Here is an 11,086-nt window from a genome sequence, read left to right on the forward strand (position 1 = left end):
CACAATCCCCATTGGACAGCGTGTGTGTGTCACAAACCCCTTTGGACAGTGTGTGTGTTTCACAAACCCCTTTGGACAGCTTGTGTGTCACAGTCTCCATTGGACAGCATGTGTGTCACAAGCCCATTGGACAGAGTGTGTGTGTCACAAGCCCAATGGTCAGAGTGTGTATAACAAAACCCATTGGAAAGAGTGTGTGTCACAAGCCCCATTGGACAGATTGTGTGTGACAAACCCCACTGGACACAGTGTGTCACGAACCCCATTGGACTGCGTGTGCATGTCACAATCCCCATTGGTCAGCGTGTGTGTCACAAACCCCATTGGACAGTGTGTTTGCGACAAACCCCATTGGACAGAGTGTGTTTCAGAAACCCCATTGGAAAGAGTGTGTGTCACAAACCCCATGGGACAGTGTGTGTGTCACAAACCCCATTGGACAGCATCCGTGTCACAAACGCCATTGGACAGCGTGTGTATGTCACAATCCCAATTGTACAGCGTGTGTGTCACAAAAACCATTGGACAGCATGCGTGTCACAAACACCATGGAACACCGTGTGTGTGTCACATTCTCCACTGGACAGCGTGTGTGTCACAAACCCCATTGGACAGTGTGTGTGTTTCACGATCCCCATTGGACAGAGTGCATGTGTCACAAACCCAATTGGACAGCGTGTTTGTCACAAGCCCCTTTGGACAGTGTGTGTGTCACAAACACCTTTGGAAAGTGTGCTTGTCACAAACCCCATTGGATAGCGTGTGTATGTAAAAATCCCCTTTGGACAGTGTCTGTGTCACAAACCCCATGGGACACCGTGTGTATTTCTCAATCCCCATTGGACAGCGTCTGTGTCACAAACCCCCTTGCATGGCGTGTGTGTCACAAACCCCATTGGACAGTGTGTGTGTCACAAACACCATTGGATAACGTGTGTGTCATAAACCCCATTAGACAGTGTGTGTGTGTCACAATCACCATTGGACAGTGTGTATGTCTCGCAAACCCCATTGGACAGTGTGTGTGTCACAAAACCCACTGGACAGTGTATGTGTCACAAAATCCATTGGATAGCACGTGTGTGTCACAAACCCTATTGGACAGTGTGTGTGTCACAAACACCCTTGGACATCGTGTGTGTGTCACAGTCCCCATTGGACAGTGTAAGTGTCACAAAACCCATTGTATACCGTGTGTGTCACAAACCCCATTAGAAAGTGTGTGTGTCACAAACCCCATTGGATAGCGTGTGTGTGTCACAAACCCTACTGGTGAGTGTGTGTGTCACAATCCCCATTGGACAGCGTGTGTGTCACAAAACCCATTGGACAGATTGTGTGTGTCACAAACCCCTTTGGACAGCGTGTTTGTCACAATTCCCATTGGACAGCACGTGTGTCACAAACCCCATTGGACAGTGTGTGTGTGTCACAAACCCCATTGGACAGCGTGTGTGTCACAAGTACCATTGGACAGATTTTGTGTGTCACAAAACCCTCTGGAGAGCGCGTGTGTCACAATTCCCATTGGACAGCATGTGCCTCACAAGCCCCATTGGAAAGCGTATGTGTCACAAACCCCATTGGACAGTGTGTTTGTCACAATCCCCATTGGACAGCGTGTGTGACACAAACCCCATTGGACAGCGTGTGTGTGTCACAATACCCATTGGACGGTGCGTTTTTCACAAACCCCATTGGACAGAGTTTGGGTCCCAAAACCCATTGGACAGCGTGTGTGTCACAAAGAGCATTGGACAGTGTGTGTGTCACAAACCCCAGTGTACAGCGTGTGTGTCACAAACCCCACTGGACAGCGTGTGTGTCACAAACCCCACTGGAAAGAGTGTCTGTCAGAAACCCCATTGGACAGTGTGTGTGTCACAAATCCCATTGGACAGAGCGTGTGTCACAAACCCCATTGGACAGCCTGTGTGTGTCACAAACCCCCTGGTCTCTGTGTTTGTCACAAACCCCATTTGACAGAGTGTGTCACAAACACCATTGGACAGTGTGAGCGTCACAACCCAATTGGACAGCGTGTGTTTGTCACAAACGCTCCTTCTCAGTGTGTGTGTCACAAACCCCATTGGTCAACATGTGTGTGTCAAAATACCCATTGGACAGTGTGTGTGTCACAAACTCCGCTGGCCATCGTGTGTGTCACAAATCTCTTTAGACAGTGTGTGTGTCACAAACCCCATTGGACAGCGTGTGTGTGTCACAATCCCCATTAAACAGTGTGCGTGTCACAAACACCATGGCACAGCGTGTGTGTCACAAACCCCTTTGGAAAGTGTGTGTGCCACAAACACCATTGGACAGCGTGTGTGTCACAAGCACATTGGACAGATTGTGTTTGTACAAACCCCATTGGAAATGTATGTGTCACAAACCCCATTGGATAGCGTGTGTGTGTCACAAACCCCATTGGACAGAGTTTGTGTCACAAAACCCATTGGACATCGTGTGTTTACAAGCCCCACTGGACAGAGTCTGTGTCACAAACCCCACTGGACAACGTGTGTGTCACAAACACCCATGGACAGTGTTCGTGTCAGAAACCCCATTGGACAGTGTGTGTGTCACAAACCCATTGAAGAGCCTGTGTAGCACAAACCCCATTGGACAGCGTGTGTGTGTCACAATACACATTGCAGAGTGAGTGTGTCACAAACCCCATTGGACAGAGTTTGTGTTACAATACCCATTGGACAGCGTGTGTGTCACAAACCCCATTGGACAGTGTGTGTGTCACAAACCCCATTGGACAGTGTGTTTGTCACAATCCCCATTGGACAGCGTGTGTGACACAAACCCCATTGGACAGCGTGTTTGTGTCACAATACCCATTGGACGGTGCGTGTTTCACAAACCCCATTGGACAGAGTTTGGGTCCCAAAACCCATTGGACAGCTTGTGTGTCACAAAGAGCATTGGACAGTGTGTGTGTCACAAACACCAGTGTACAGCGTGTGTGTCACAAACCCCACTGGACAGCGTGTGTGTCACAAACCCCACTGGAAAGGGTGTCTGTCAGAAACCCCATTGGACAGTGTGTGTGTCACAAATCCCATTGGACAGAGCGTGTGTCACAAACCCCATTGGACAGCCTGTGTGTGTCACAAACCCCCTGGTCTGTGTGTTTGTCACAAACCCCATTTGACAGAGTGTGTCACAAACACCATTGGACAGTGTGAGCGTCACAACCCAATTGGACAGCGTGTGTTTGTCACAAACGCTCCTTCTCAGTGTGTGTGTCACAAACCCCATTGGTCAACATGTGTGTGTCACAATACCCATTGGACAGTGTGTGTGTCACAAACTCCGCTGGACATCGTGTGTGTCACAAATCTCTTTAGACAGTGTGTGTGTCACAAACCCCATTGGACAGCGTGTGTGTGTCACAATCCCCATTAAACAGTGTGCGTGTCACAAACACCATGGGACAGCGTGTGTGTCACAAACCCCTTTGGAAAGTGTGTGTGCCACAAACACCATTGGACAGCGTGTGTGTCACAAGCACATTGGACAGATTATGTTTGTACAAACCCCATTGGAAATGTATGTGTCACAAACCCCATTGGATAGCGTGTGTGTGTCACAAACCCCATTGGACAGAGTTTGTGTCACAAAACCCATTGGACATCGTGTGTTTACAAGCCCCACTGGACAGAGTCTGTGTCACAAACCCCACTGGACAACGTGTGTGTCACAAACACCCATGGACTGTGTTCGTGTCAGAAACCCCATTGGACAGTGTGTGTGTCACAAACCCATTGAAGAGCCTGTGTAGCACAAACCCCATTGGACAGCGTGTGTGTGTCACAATACACATTGCAGAGTGAGTGTGTCACAAACCCCATTGGACAGAGTTTGTGTTACTATACCCATTGGACAGCGTGTGTGTCACAAACCCCATTGGACAGTGTGTGTGTCACAAACCCCATTGGACAGCGTGTGTGTCACAAACCCCCATGGACACTGTGTGTGTCACGAACGACATTGGACAGTTTGTGTGTCACAAACACCCCCAGACAATGTGCGTGTCACAATCCACATTGGACAGCGTGTGTGTCACAAACCCCCTGGACACTGAGTGTGTCACAAACCCCATTGTAAAGTGTGTGTGTTACAAACCCCATTGGACATCGTATGTGTCACAAAACCCTTTGGACAGTGTGTGTGTCACAAACCACATTGGACAGAGTGTGTGTGTCACAATCCCCATTGGACAGCGTGTGTGTCAGAAACCCCTTTGGACAGTGTGAGTGTCACAAACCCCATTGGACAGCGTTTGTGTGTCTTAATCCCCATTGGACAGTGTGTGTGTTCCAAAGCCCATTGGAAAGTGTGTGTGTCACAATCCCCAGTAGACAGCATGTGTGTCGCAAACCCCATTGGATAGTGTGTGTGTCACAAACCCCGCTGGATAGAGTTTGTGTGTTCACAAACCCCGTTGGACAGCGTGTGTGTCACAACACCCATTTGACCGAGTGTGTGTGTTACAAATCCCATTGGAGACCGTGTGTCTGACAAACCCCACTGGATAGTACGTGTGTCACAAAACCCATTGGACAGTGTGTGTGTTTCACAATCCTCATTGGACAGAGTGCGTGTGTCACAAACCCCATGGGACACAGTGTGTGTCACAAACACTATTGGACAGTGTGTGTGTTACAAACCCCACTGGACAGCGTGTGTGTCACAATCCCCATTGGAAAGCGGTTGTGTGTCGCAATCCCCATTGGACAGTGTGTGTGTCACAAACCCCACTGGTCAGCGTGTTTGTTACAAACCCGATGGGACAGCGTGTGTGTGTCATAAACTCCACGGGAAAGTGTGTTTGTTCACAAACCCCTTTGGATAGCGTGTGTGTGTCACAAACCCCTTTAGAAAGTGTGAGTGTCAAATACCCCTTTGGATAGCATGTGTGTGTGTCACAAACCCTATTGGATAGTGTGTATGTCACAATCCCCATTGGACAGCGTCTGTGTCACAAACCCCATTGGACAGCGTGTGAGTCACAAACACCATTGGACATCGTGTGTGTGTCACAAACCCCATTGGACAGAGTCTGTGTCACAAACCCCATGAAAACATGTGTGTGTCACAAACCCCATTGGATAGCGTGTGTTTCTCACAAACCCTATTGGACAGTGAGTGTGTCACATACCGCACTGGACAGCGTGTGTGTCACGAACCCCATTGGACAACGTGCGTATCACAAAACCCATGGGACAGCGTGTGTGTCACAATCCCCATTGGACAGAGTGTGTGTGTCAAAAAACCCATTGGACAGCGTGTGTGTCACAATACCCTTTGGACAGATTGTGAGTGTCACAAGCCCCATTTGGCAACGTGTGTGTCATAAACCCCATTAGACAGTGTGTGTGTCTCACAGACCGCATTGACACAGTGTGTGTGTCACAAAACCCACTGGACAGTGTATGTGTCACAAAAAACATTGGATAGCATGTGTGTGTCACAAACCCTATTGCACAGTGTGTGTGTCACAAAGGGCATTGGACAATGTGTTCGTCACAATCTCCATGGGACAGCGTCTGTGTCACAAACCCAATGGACAGTGTGTGTGTCACAAACCCCCTTGGAAAGTGTACGTGTCACAAACTGCATTGGATAGCGTGTGTTTGTCATAAACTCCATTCTACAGCTTGTTTGTCACAACCCCTTTGGATAGAGTGTGTGTGTCACAAACCCCATTGTACAACGTGTTTGTCACAATCCCCATTGGACAACGTCTGTGTCACAAACCCCATTGGACAGAGTGTGTATGACAAACCCCATTGGACAGAGTGTGTGTCACAAGCCCCATTGGACAGAGTGTGGGTGACAAAGCCCATTGGACAGTGTGTGTGTCACAAACTGTATTGGACAGCGTGTGTGTGACAAACCCTACTGGACAGAGTGTGTCACGAACCCCATCAGACTGCGTGTGCATGCCACAGTCTCCATTGGAAAGTTTGTGTGGCACAAACCCCACTGGACAGCTTGTTTGTCACAATACCCATTGGAAAACATGTGTGTCACAAACCCCATTGGACAGAGTGTGGGTGACAAACCCCCTTGGACAGCATCCGTGTCTCAAACGCCATTGGACAGCGTGTGTATGTCACTATCCAAATTGGACAGCGTGTGTGTCAAAAAAAACATTGGACAGCATGCGTATCACAAACACCATGGGACAGCGTGTGTGTGTCACAATCTCCATTGGACAGAGTGTGTGTCACAAACCTCATTGGACAGCGTGTTTGTCACAAACCCCTTTGGACAGTGTTTGTGTTCCAAACCTCATTGGACAGTGTGTATGTCACAATCAACTTCGGACAGTGTTTGTGTCACAAACCCTATTGGCAGTGTGTGTGTCACGAACCCCATTGGACAGCGTATGTGTCACAACCCCATTGGATAGAGTGTGTGTGTTGCAAAAACCCATTGGACAGAGTGGGTATGAAAAACCCATTGGGCAGTGTGTGCGTGTCACAAATCCCATTGGAAATGGTGTGTGTCACAAACCCCACTGGACAGCGTGTTCGTCACAACCCCCATTGGACAGCATGTGTGTCATAAACCCCATTGAACAGGGTGTGTGTCAATTACCATAGGAAATAGTTTGGGTCACAAACACCTCTGGACAGAGTGTGTGTCACAAAACCCATTAGACAGCAAGCATGTCACAAACCCCTTTGGACAGTGGGTTTCACAAAGCCCATTGGACAGCGTGTGTGTGTCACAATCTCCATTGGACAATGTGTGTGTCACAAACCCCATGGGACAGAGTGTGTTTCACAAACACTATTGGACAGCGTGTGTGTCACAAGCCCATTGGACAGAGTTTATGTCACAAAACCCATTTGTCAGCCTGTCACAAACACCATTGGACAGTGTGTGTGTAACAAACCCAATTGGTCAGCGCGTGTGTCACAAACCCCATGGTACAGCATGTGTGTGTCACAAAACCCATTGGAAAGTGTGCGTATCACAAACCCCATTGAATAGCGTGTGTATGTCACAATCCCCATAGGACAGCCTGTGTGTCACGAACCCCATTGGACAGCGTGTATGTCACAAGTACCATTGGACAGACTGTGTGTGTCACAATCCCCATTGGACAGCGTGGGTGTCACAATCCCCATTAGACAGTGTGTGTGTCACAAACCCCATTGGACAGATTGTGTGTGTCATAAACCCATTGGACAACGTGTGTGTGTTACAATCCCCATTGGACAGCATGTATGTTTCACAAACCCCATTGGACAGTGTGTGTGTCACAAAGCCCTTTGGACAGCGTGTGTGTCACAAGCCCATTGGAAAGAGTGTGTGTGTCAGAAAACCCACTGGACAGTGTAAGTATCACAAAACACATTGGATAGCGTGTGTGTGTCCCAAAGCCTAGTGGACAGTTTGTGTGTCACAAAAGCCATTGGACAGCATGCGTGTCACAAACCCCATTAGACAGTGTGTGTGTAACAAACCCAATTGGTCAGCATGTGTGTCACAAACCCCATGGGACAGCGTGTGTGTGTCACAGACCCCACTGGAAAGTGTGTGTGTCACAAACTACATTGGATAGCGTGTGTGTGTCACAAACCCCTTTAGAAAGTGTGTGTGTCACAAATCCCTTTGGATAGCGTGTGTGTGTCACATACCCTATTGGATAATGTGATGTCACAATCCCCATTGGACAGCGTCTGTGTCACAAAACCCATTATTAGAGCGTGTGTGTCACAAACACTTTTGGACATCGTGTGTGTGTCACAAAACTCTTTGTATAGCATATGTGTCACAAACCCCATTAGAAAGTGTGTGTGTCACAAACCCCACTGGACAGCGTGTGTGTCACGAAACCTATTGGACAGCGTGTGTGTCACAAGACCCATTGGACAGGTTGTGCGTGTCACAAACCCCATTAGAATGTGTGTGTGTCACAAACCCCGTTGTATAGCGTGTGTGTGTCACAAACCCTATTGGACAGTGTGGGTGTCACAATCCCCACTGGACAGCGTGTGTGTCACGAACCCCATTGGACAACGTGCGTGTCACAAAACCCATTGGACAGAGTGTGTGTCACAATCCCCATTGGACAGTGTGTGTGTCACAAAATGCACTGGACAGTGTATGTGTCACAAAACCCATTGGATAGCGTGTGTCTGACACGAACCCCGTTGGACAGCGTGGGTGCGTCACAAACCCTCCTCGTCAGTGTGTGTGTCACAAAACCCATTGGACAGCACGTGTGTCACAATCCGCATTGGACAGCGTGTGTGTGACACGAACCCCATTGGACAGCGTGTGTGCGTCACAAACCCTCCTGGTCAGTGTGTGTGTCACAGAACCCATTGGACAGCGTGTGTGTCACAAGCCCATTGGATAGAGTGTGTGTCACAAAAACCATTGGACACCATGCCTGTCGCAAAAACCATTGGACAGTGTGTGTGTAACAAACCCAACTGGTCAGAGTTTGTGTCAGAAAACCCATGGGACAGTGTGTGTGTGTCACAAAAACCATTGGAAAGTGTGTCTGTCACAAACCCCATTGGAGAGCGTGTGTAGTGTCACAATCCCCATTGGACAGTGTGTGTGTCACAAACCCCATGGGACAGAGTGTGTGTCACAAAGACTATTGGACAGTGTGTGTGTCACAAACCCCACTGGACAGCGTGTGTATCACAATCCCCATTGGACAGCGTGTGTGTCACAAGCACATTGGAAAGAGTGTGTGTGTCACAAAACCCACTGGACAGTGTATGTGTCACAAAACCCATTGGAGACCGTGTGTGTGTCCCAAAGCCTATTAGACAGTGTGTGTGTAACAAACCCTATTGGTCAGCGTGTTTGTTACAAACCCCATGGGACAGCGTGTGTGTCAAAAACCCCACGGGAAAGTGTGTGTGTCACAAACCGCATTGGATAGCGTGTGTTTATCACAAACCGTATTGGACAGTGTGCGTGTCACATACCCCACTGGACAGCGTGTGTGTCACGAACCAAATTGGACAACGTGTGTGTCACAAAACCCATTGGACAGTGTGTGTGTCACAATCCCCTTTGGACAGCGTGTGTGACAAAAAACCCATTGGACAACGTGTGTGTCACAGGATCCGCTGTACAGAGTGTGTGTGTCACAAACCCCATTAGAAAGTGTGTGTGTCACAAACCCCGGTGGATAGCGTGTGTGCGTTACAAACCCTATTGGAAAGTGTTTGTGTCTCAAACCCCACTGGACAGCGTGTGTGTCACGAACCCTATTGGACAACGTGTGTGTCACAAAACCCATTGGACAGCGTTTGTGTCAGAAGATCCATTGGACAGAGTGTGTGTGTCACAAACCCCATTGGACAGCGTGTGTGTCACAGTCCCCATTGGACAGATTATGTGTGTCACAAACCCCATTGGACAACGTGTCTGTCATAAACCCCATTAAATAGCGTGTGTGTGTCACAATCCCCATTGGATAGTGTGCGTGTCACAAAGCCCACTGGACAGAGTATGTGTCACAAAACCCATTGCATAGCGTGTGTGTGTCACAAACCCTATTGGACAGTGAGTGTTACAAAACTCCCTGGACAGAGTGTGTATCACAAGTGCCACTGGACAGAGTGTGTGTGTCACAAACCGCATTGGACAATATGTGTGTCACAAACCCCTGTGGGAACTGTGTGTATCACGAACGCCATCGGACAGTCTGTTTGTAACAACCCCCCCTGGACAGTGTGTGTGTCACAATCCCCAGTAGACTGCGTGTGTGTCACAAACCCCATTGGATAGTGTGTGTGTCACAAACCCCACTGGACAGAGTGTGTGTCTCAAACACCAATGGACAGTGTGTGTGTCACAAAACCCATTGGACAGAGTTTGTGTGTCACAATACCCATTGGACAGTGTGTGTGTCACAACCCCCATGTGACCGAGTGTGTGTGTCTCAATCCCCTTGGAGACCGTGTGTCTGACAAACCCCACTGGACAGTACGTGTGTCACAAAACCAATTGGACAGCATGCGTGTCACAAACACCATTGTACAGCGTGTGTATGTCACAATCGTCATTGCACTATGAGTGTGTCACAAACCCATTTGACAGCGTGTGTGTCACAAATGCCATTGGACAGAGTGTGTGTGTGACAAACACCATTGGACAGTGTCTGTGTCACAATCCCCATTGTACAGTGTGTTTTTGACAAACTCCATTGGACAGCGTGTGTGTGTCACAGTCCCCATTGGACAGCATGTGTGTTAGAAACCCAATTGGACAGCGTGTGTGTTACAAATCTCCCTGGATATTGTGCTTGTCACAAACCCCATTGGACAGAGTGTGTGTCACAAGCCCATTGGAAAGATTGTGTGTGTCACAAAACCCACTGGACAGTGTATGTGTCACAAAACCCACTGGAGAGCGTGTGTGTGTCCCAAAGCCTATTCGACAGTGTGTGTGTAACAAAACCTGTTGGTCAGCGTGTTTGTCACAAACCTCATGGGACAGCGTGTGTGTGTCAAAAACCCCACTGGAAAGTGTGTGTGTCACAAACCCCATTGGATAGCGTGTGTGTGTCACAAACCCCTTTAGAAAGTGTACGTGTCACAAACCCCTTTGGATAGTGTGTGTGTGTCACACACCCTATTGGATAGTGTGTATGTCACAATCCCCTTTTGACAGCGTCTGTGTCACAAACCCCATTGGAGAGCGTGTGTGTGTCACAATCCCCATTGGACAGTGTGTGTGTCACAAACCCCATGGGGCAGAGTGTGTGTCACAAACACCCTTGGACAGTGTGTGTGTCACAAACCCCATTGGACAGCGTGTGTGTCACGAACCCCAATGGACAACGTGTGTGTCTCAAAACCATTGGACAGCGTGTGTCACAATCCCCATTTCACAGAGTGTGTCAAAAAACCCATTGGACAGCGAGTGTTTCACAAGACCCATTGGACAACGTGTGTGTCATAAACCCCATTAGACAGCGTCTGTGTGTCACAATCGCCATTGGACAGTGTGTGTGTCTCACAAACTCCATTGGACAGAGTGTGTGTGTCACAAAACCCACTGGACAGTGTATGTGTCACAAAAC

Source organism: Columba livia, unplaced genomic scaffold, assembly GCF_036013475.1.
Source record: "Columba livia isolate bColLiv1 breed racing homer unplaced genomic scaffold, bColLiv1.pat.W.v2 Scaffold_107, whole genome shotgun sequence".
In the NCBI taxonomy this organism is placed as follows: Eukaryota; Metazoa; Chordata; class Aves; order Columbiformes; family Columbidae; genus Columba; species Columba livia.